We start from the raw sequence: 8,990 nt of genomic DNA, 5'->3' as shown, positions 1-8,990 counted from the left end.
ATTTACAGAGCAAATTCACTTTCCATACAGCAGTTCACATACACTTTGTCTCATGACATTGAATATAATTTACCACAATGCAACAACTCCCTGCCCACTTCCTCCCAATAGTTACCTTTTCCCACTGTCCATCCCTCCATGCACTCCTGTCCTCTGAGCTGTCTCCCTGTGCATAAACAGCCCTTGTTTCTCTCATGGTTGTTCTCTCCAAGGAGTGTATCTACCACAGGTAAATGTTCACCTCATATGCCTGTCTTTTGTTTGGCTGGAAGTCACAGGTGTGGGTTCAATTCCAGACCTGAAGGGCAAGGGCAGCTAGGGGCCATAGTCTCAGTGGTTCCACTAGGCTCTATCAGACCAGCAAACCTGGTCCCTTCTTCCCCTTTTTTTCCAAATGATTTTGAGTTTTGTTCCATATTGTTCTCCGTCTCTATCCAAGACCTTCTACATAGACGCCCTCTGAGTGGTTGACAGTGGGAGCCAGGAACCATCTGGTTCCTCTGGTCTCATAGTAGTATAGGCTGAGGATCACATGGTGTACTAGTCACTAGAACTAATTCTTTCCACCAATCTTTGGTTTTCTTCATTCTCCTTTGCTCTGGATGAGGAGAGACCCATCATTGCATCTAGATGGCTGCTTGCAAGCTTTTAAGATCCCAGTTGCTACTCACCAGAGTAGGAGGTAGAACAATGTTTTGTGTAGTGTATTATGCCAATTGAGCTTGATGTCCCCTGAAACTATGGCCCCGAGTCCACAGGTTCAACTACTCGCTCCCTCTGTGTAGCTGGCTGTGACCAAGAAGTGACTACAATCTTGACCCTTGTCAGCTCTACTATATACCTGGGAATTCAGATCATACAAATACACTTATAGGACCATTGTCTGCCAACCTTATACATGATCTTGGGTACACTTCCCGCTTCATAGACATACCTAATAGTTCATCCCGTCCACCCATATATCCATGTTTGCCTTCACTGACAATGCAGTACTGTATGTGCAAAAGGGTTCATCTTTGTTGTCTGTATCTCCCATGTACCTCTCTATATCTTCTTGTTCCTCAATGTCACTGTGCTGATCACTCACATTTGATACATTGCCCTTCTTTTAACCCAAATCAATACTTATCTCTACCTATCTAACAGTGTTCCCTCCCCTCCCCTCCCACCCCTGCTAACCAACAAACAAAATTTCCTTCCATCGATAAACCTTTCTTTGACTTTTACAATACAGACTAATACAATATTTGTCCTTCTGTGATTGACTTATTTCACTCAGCATAATGTCTTCCAAGTTCATTCATGTTATGCGGTGTTTTGCAGATTCTAGGTTATTCTTTAGGGTTGCATAATATTGCATTGTGTGTATGTACCCTAGTTTGGTTATCCATTTTTCAGTTGATGGACACCTAGGTTTTTTATATCTTTTGGCTATTGTAAATAGTGCTGTGATGAACATGGGTGTGTATATGTCTGTTCTTGTCATGGCTTTCACTTCTTTAGGATATATACCTAGTCATGGAATGGCTGGGTCAAATGTTATTTCTTTTTAAGGAATCACCATACTGCTTTCCACAGTGGTTGTACCATTTTATAGTACCACCAGTAGTGTATGAGAGTCACAATCTCAGACTATAGCCTTTGATCTTCATCAGTAAGTGCATCAAGTCATTTTCACTTTCAGCAGGCAAGGTTGTGTTGTCTGCATATCATGGGTTGTTAATGAGTCTTCCTGCAATTCTGATGCCACTTTCTTCCTTATATATTCCAGCTTCTTGGACTATTTGCTAAGCATACAGAATGAATAAATATGGTGGAAGAATACAACCCTGACACATTCCCTTCCTGATTTTTCCATGCAGTATTCCCTAGTTCTCCTTGAATGACTGCCTCTTGGTCTATGTACAGGTTCCTCATGAGCATAATTAAGTGTTCTGGAATTCTCATTCTTTACAATATTATCCATAATTTGTTGTGATCCACCTAGTTGAACGCCACTGCATACTCAGTAAAATATACATAAATATCTTTCTGATATTCTCTACTTCAGCCAAGATCCATCTGACATGAAGAATAATATCCCTCATTACACATCCTCTTCTGAATCCTGCTTCCATTTCTGAAAGTGCCCTGTCAATATACTGCTGCAGCCATTTTTGAATTATCTTCAATTTTACTTGCATGTGATATTAATGCTATTGTTCTATAATTTATACATTTTGGTGGATACCCTTTTCTTGGAATGGGTACAAATATGGATCTCTTCCAGTTAGTAGGCCAGGTAGCTACCCTCCAAATTTCCTGGTATAAATGAGTGAGCACCTCAAATGCTGCATCAGTTTGCTGGAACATCTCAGTAGGTATTCTGTCAATTCCTGGAAACTTGTTTCTCACCAATACCTTCACTGTAGCTTAGACTTCTTCCTTCAATACCATTGGTTCTTGATCATAAAAAAAAAATAAATAAATAAATAAAAATAAAGAAACACACTGCCATTGAGTCATGCCTGACTCATAGCAACCCCTCCTTGGGTTTCTGAGGCAGTATCACTACGGAAGTAGATTGCCCAACCTTCATTCTGAAGACTGGCTGGTGGATTTGAGCCACCAGCCTTCTGGTTAGCAGTCAAATGCTTTAGGCATTATGCTACCAGAGCGCCTTCTTGATCATAGTTGTCTCCTGAAATGGTTCAGCGTTGACCAATTCTTTTTGGTACCATGGCTCTGTGTATTCCTTCCATCTTCTTTTGATGCCTCCTACATCATTCAATATTTTGCCCATAGAATCGTTTAATATTGCAATTAGAGCTTGATTTTTTCCTTCAGTTTCTTCAGAATGAGAAATGAAGAGTCTGTTCTTACCTTTTGGTTTTATAATTCCAGGTCTTTGCACATTTCATTATTATACTTTGCCTTCTCTAGCTACCCTTCAAAATCTTCTTTCAATTCTCTTATTCCATCTTTTCTTCCTTTTGCTTTAGCTACTCTTTATTTAAGAGCAAGTTTCAGAGTCTCTTCTGACATCCATTTTGGTCTTTTTTTCATTTCTTCTCTTTTTAGTGATTTTTATTTTTTCTTCAGGTATGAAATTCTTGATGTTATCTCACAACTTTCCTGGACTTCAGTCATTGGTGTTCAGTGCTTCAAACCTATTCTTCAAATGGTCTCCAAATTCAGGTGGGATATACTCATGGTCATATTTTGGCTCTTGTAGACTTGTTTTAATTTTCTTCAGCTTCCACCTGAACTTGCCCATGAGCAATTGATGGTCTGTTCCACAGTCAGCTCCTGGCCTTGTTTTGACTGAAAATATTGAGCTTCTCCATTGCCTGTTCCCACAAATGTAGTCAGTTTGATTCTTGTGTATTCCATCTGGTGTGGTCCATGTGTATAGTCACCATTTATGTTGAAAAGGGTATTTGCAATGAGAAAGTCATTGGTCTTTCCACATTCTATCATTTAATCTCCAGCATCATTTCTATCACCAAGGCCATATTTTCCAACTACTAATGCTGCTTCTTTGTTTCCAACTTTCCCATTCCAATCACAGTAATAATTGATACATTTTGATTGCATGATTTGTCAATTTCAGACTGCAGAAATTGGTAAAAATCTTCAATTTCTTCATCTTTCACTTTGGTGATTGGTGCATAAACTTGATTAACTTGTATTAACTGGTTTTCCTTGTAGGTGTATGGCTATTATCCTTGTACTGACAGCATTGTACTTCAGGATGGATCTTAAAATGTTCTTTTTGACAATGGGCACAATGCCATTCCTCCTCAATTTCTCATTCCTGGTGTAGTAGACCATATGAATATCAAAATGGCCAATACAGTGTCCATTTAAGCTCATTAAAACCTAGGATATCGATCTTTATGGTTTCCATTTCATTTTTGACAACTTACTATTTCCCTAGATTCATACCTCATACATTCCACATTCTGATTATTAATGAATATTTGCAGCTGTTTCTCCCCATTTTGAGCTGTGTCCCATCAGAAAATGAAAGTCCCAAAAGCTTTATTCCAACCATGCCATTAAGGTTAACTCTACTTTGAGAAGGCAGTTCTTCACCGGTCATATTTTGAGTTCCTTCCAACCTTGTCTTCTGGCATTATATCAGACAATGTTTCACTGCTCTTCAAAATGTTTTCCAGTAATGTATCAGACAGTGTTTCACTGCATTTTGTAAGATTTTCAGTGGCCATTTTTTTTCATATATGGATGGCCCCTTCCCAGTCTGTCTTAGTCTGAAAGCTTTGTTGAAATCTGTCCATCATGGGTGGCCCTGATGGTATTTGAAATACCGGTAGTGTAACCTCCAGCCTTATAGCAACACGTAAGCCATCACAGCACAATAAACTGACAGATGAGTGGCAGAAGTCTACTCATAGTGACTCCGTATAGAGCTGTCCCGTAGGGTTTCCTAGGCTATAAACTACGTGAGGGGATTGTCAAGTCTCATCTCTCACAGGGCTGCTGGTGTGTTGGAATCACTGACACTTTGGTCAGCAGCTATGTGCTTAGACATTGTGCCACCAAAGGTCTCCATATTTGTAGTTATGAGGGATATTATTCTACATGTCAATTCCTGGAAACTTGTTTCTCACCAATTCCTTCACTGTAGCTTGGACTTTTTCCTTCAATACCATTGGTTCTTGATCATTAAAAAAAAAGAAAGAAATACACTGCCATTGAGTCATACCTGACTCATAGCAACCCCTCCTTGGGTTTCAGAGGCATTAGATTGCCCAATACTAATTGTACATTAGTATGTACATTTTTTGTGAACATCTAGCTTCTTTTGCCAATATTTGAAAGACTCATTCATTTTGCTGTATAAGATTGTAGATTGTTTATTCTCATTTTGAAGAATATTTCCTTTTTTATTTTTAATTATGATTTGGGTGAAAGTTTACAGAGCAAATTCACTTTCCATACAGCTGTTTTGAGTACTGTTGCTTTTTGTACTCTAGAGCATGTCTTCTAGTTAACAGATATATGTGTTTCTGTTGGGTATATACTTATATGAATGCAATGACTGATGTTTGTAGATGCTACTACACAAATCTTTGAAATGTTTGTAGCAATTTTAACTTTTATTTGAAGTGCATGAATGTTCTAGTTTTCCACAACCTCAACAACACATTAAAGTTGTAGGCTATGAAGGTATGATGGTAATATGTTAATAGCAGTCATTGGAAATTTAATACAGGTGCTAAGTATTGAGCTAAGCACTCTTCACATACTATGTCACTTAATACCATAAGGTAGGTATTATTAGTCTCATTTTATGGAAGAGAGAAGTGAGCATTAGAGTGATTAAATTATTTTCCCAGGGACACAGAGCTAGGAATAAGCAGAGACAGGATTTGAAAAACTCATAGCATATGAATCCAAAGATAATACACATGACCAATATAGTATGTACATGAATCATTATCCAATCTAGGTTTCTCTGAGCCCCAAAGTAACAATTTTCACCTGACTTATGATTAATGATTTATGTTTCAAGAAAGTCTTCAAAAGCACCATAAGGGATAGACCAGAATGAGACAATCAGGGGGCAAACAGACCAGTTTGAAGACTAATTGAATTATTTAGGCCAGAAATATGAGAACCTGTACCAAATATACATAGGAACTTGGGCCAGTGATGAAGTCTCTAGATAGTGCAAACAGTTAACATGTTCAGTTGCTAACTGAAAGGTTGGAGGTTTCAGTCAACCTAGAGCTTCTCAGAAGAAAAGCCTGTTGATATGCTTCCAAAAAATCAGCCATTGAAGACCTTACATTGAAGACCCCTTCTTCTCTGTCACATCTGGGATTGTAATGGGTCAGCCATTGTATTCTTGCTACTGAATATTCACTGGTGAACTATATATGAAGTTCAGTGCTCTCAAAAACATATTTATCTATGGAGGGCACAGGACTTTATCAGGCAATTAATGGTGAAATCTTTAGTCACAGGACACGTTAAATAGTTATGGCTGAGAGCTGATCACAGATGCTTACAACAAGATAGTTATCACCATTAGTTCTCTAACAATCACATAGCAGCTGCTGTTCTCTTTATTCACACAAAGCCTCTCATAGCTTTCCTATACAGGCACCTGGATCATAGCCTATCTGAATTCTATAGATAAACATTGGGGAGCCACTTTACAGTTCTCTCTTGTAGCTCATTCTGGGGTGTTTCCTTTGAGTTGCTGAAAGAACCATGTGATAGGAATCACTCCTTTTGTTGCTTCAAAGAGTGTGCTTTGAATGAGTGCTTTAACATTGAGAGAGAAGACCAGAGATCCTAACGTGCTTTACCATTTTCTGTCTATCTGGTTATAAAAACCTTCATACCAAGCTTATGGTTTATGTCCTACAGATGTAATTGTAGCTCGTACAAAATGTTATGGTATACACCAATAATAAACATGAATAGATTTCACCTGTTCTGCGATATTCATCCATAATCTTTAACTCACCACCTGTATGTATGGCCCTCAGCAGTCTGCCCTAATACTTACTTCTGTTTTTAGTTTTTTGAGGAGGACTCTGATTTCATTTGTATCATGTGTACCTACATAGGTATGTATACCTGTACATATGTGGCTTGAATCAGCAACTTTTGTGAAATTTAGTGTTTGTCTAATACCCCAAGAATAAGTACTCAAAAATTACACAAAAAATTACATGAAAACATTAAAATGTCAAACCATGTCTTAGTTGTCTATATTTAACTGAATGGAAGGAAAAAATGTCTTTCCCATTCTTTTACTACTGAAACTAGCAATCCTCTCTTTCCACTAATGGATTCTAATTTCCTGACATACTTTACCAGTATCTCTCAAAAAGGGGATCTAGAAAGAAGACAACATGATTTTATAAGTTTTCTGGCTTTCCTGCTTGTTTTGAAATGCATAACTATCCAAGAAGGATAAAACTGTCTATTTTATTTTACTTATTTATTTTCCTGCTGTGTGGCCTTGATGATGTGCACATTTTGACAATCAGGGAGAGAAACATGTTAAAAGCCCTGATCTTTGTCATCTTTCCTTCTTGAGATATTCACTTTTCCACCCCAGGCTAAGAAACTCCTGAGCTCCTTAGTATTAATGAGGTTTCTCTGTTTCAGCACTTTCCATAGTGGTGGTGGTGTTAGGTGCCCACGAGTTAGTTTCTAGTCATAACAACCCTATGTACAACAGAATGAAACACTGCCTGGTCCTTTCCATTGGTGTATTAGTTTTTTTTTTTTTTTTTTTGATGCTATAACAAATCACCTCAAAGAATGGCGTAAACCACACAAACTTACTGTCTTACAGGTCTGTAGGATAGAAGTCTGACACTTGCCTTCCTGGGCTAAAATCAAGGTTTTGGCAGGATGGACGGTTTACTGGAGATTCGTTTGCTTTCTCTTTCAAGCTTCTGGAACCCACCCACTTTCTTTGCCTTAGGCCCTGTTCTTCCATCTTCAAAGCCAGCAATATTTGTCTTTCTATGCTTTCCTCCATAGTTATTTCTTCCTCCTCTTACTCTTCTTCTTTTTTTTTTCTCCCTTCCTAACTTTAAGACCCTTGTAATTATATTAAGGAGTTCTAGTGGTGCAGTGAGGAGCTCTGGTAGTGTAGTGTCTAAGGCATTTGACTGGTAACCAGAAGGCTGGTGGTTCAAACCCATCAGCCACTCCTCGGAAGGAAGGTTAGTCAATCTACTTTCTAACCTTAGTGATACTGCCTCGGAAACCCAAGGAGGGGTTGCTCTGTGTTGGGTCCAACTCGACGGCACATAACAACAACAACAATAGTGGTGCAGTGCCTAAGGCATTTGACTGTTGACCAGAAGGTTGGTGATTCAAACCCACCAGCTGCTCCATGCAAGGAAGATGAGGCAATCTACTTTATGGGTAAATTCTTATAAAGATTTACTGTCTTAGAAACCCAAAGGGGCTGCGATCGGTCAGAACTGATTCAATGGCATTGGATTTCATTTGCTTTTTGGTTTTGTGATTTTTATTAAGCTCACTTGGATAATACAGAATGAGCTTCCTATTAAAGTCAACTAATTAAGAATCTTAATTCTTCTTTGCCATGCAACCAAATATACTCACCATTCTGGAAGTTAGGTGTGGACCTGTATGGATAACTATTATTGTGGAATCAGGACCTGCATTCTACACACCCTCTCATCTCAGCTCCAAGCACAGTATCCTGCACATAATATGTGTCAGTGAATGATTGTTGAGTAACATGAAGTGTTATCATTTGAAGAAAAAATGTGAATATGTGAAGAGTAGCATAAGATATGCCAATATATATAATTTTGTAACAAATGTGACATTATTCTATTTCTAACTCCTTTTTTTTAAAGTTTAGACTTGTAAATTAAATGTTACAAACTCTGGGAAATATTCCATAATACATCATTTTGGAAAGAAAATCAATATATGTTTAGCTTATTATAACTACTAAGTAGGTAATCCAACAAAAGCAATTTCGTAACCTTTAAAGAGGAGTAAAGGTGATTAAGGAAATAGATTTTATATTTAAAAGTTATTTGCTGTGGCCTTAACATTCTCCTTTGTCACTCTGCCAGGTTCAACAATCTCATCCTTGTAGATCTTAGGGATAGGAAAATTTTAATGTGTATAAACTGTAGCAAATTACAGTGGTCATTTGAGCTCTCAGATTATTTCAATCTTGAACTTATCAATGCATGACTATATTTTAGAAGGTTCAAAAAGGAAAAATAAAAAGTAAAGCAACTCTCAGAAAAACCAAACACACTGCCATCGTGTCGGACCCGACTCATAGCAACCCCTCCTTGGGTTTCTGAGGCAGTATCACTATGGAAGTAGACTGCCTAACCTTCCTTCCGAGGAGTGGCTGATGGGATTGAATCGCCAGCCTTCTGGTTAGCAGTCAAATGCTTTAGGCACTACACCACCAGAACTCCCCAAAACTCTGTTGTTGTTGTTGTTATGTGCCGTCGAGT

This window comes from Orycteropus afer, unplaced genomic scaffold (genome assembly GCF_000298275.1).
Source record: "Orycteropus afer afer isolate SDZICR_OR568_19922 unplaced genomic scaffold, OryAfe1.0 scaffold00504, whole genome shotgun sequence".
Lineage (NCBI taxonomy): Eukaryota > Metazoa > Chordata > Mammalia > Tubulidentata > Orycteropodidae > Orycteropus > Orycteropus afer.
This window is presented reverse-complemented; position numbering follows the sequence as displayed.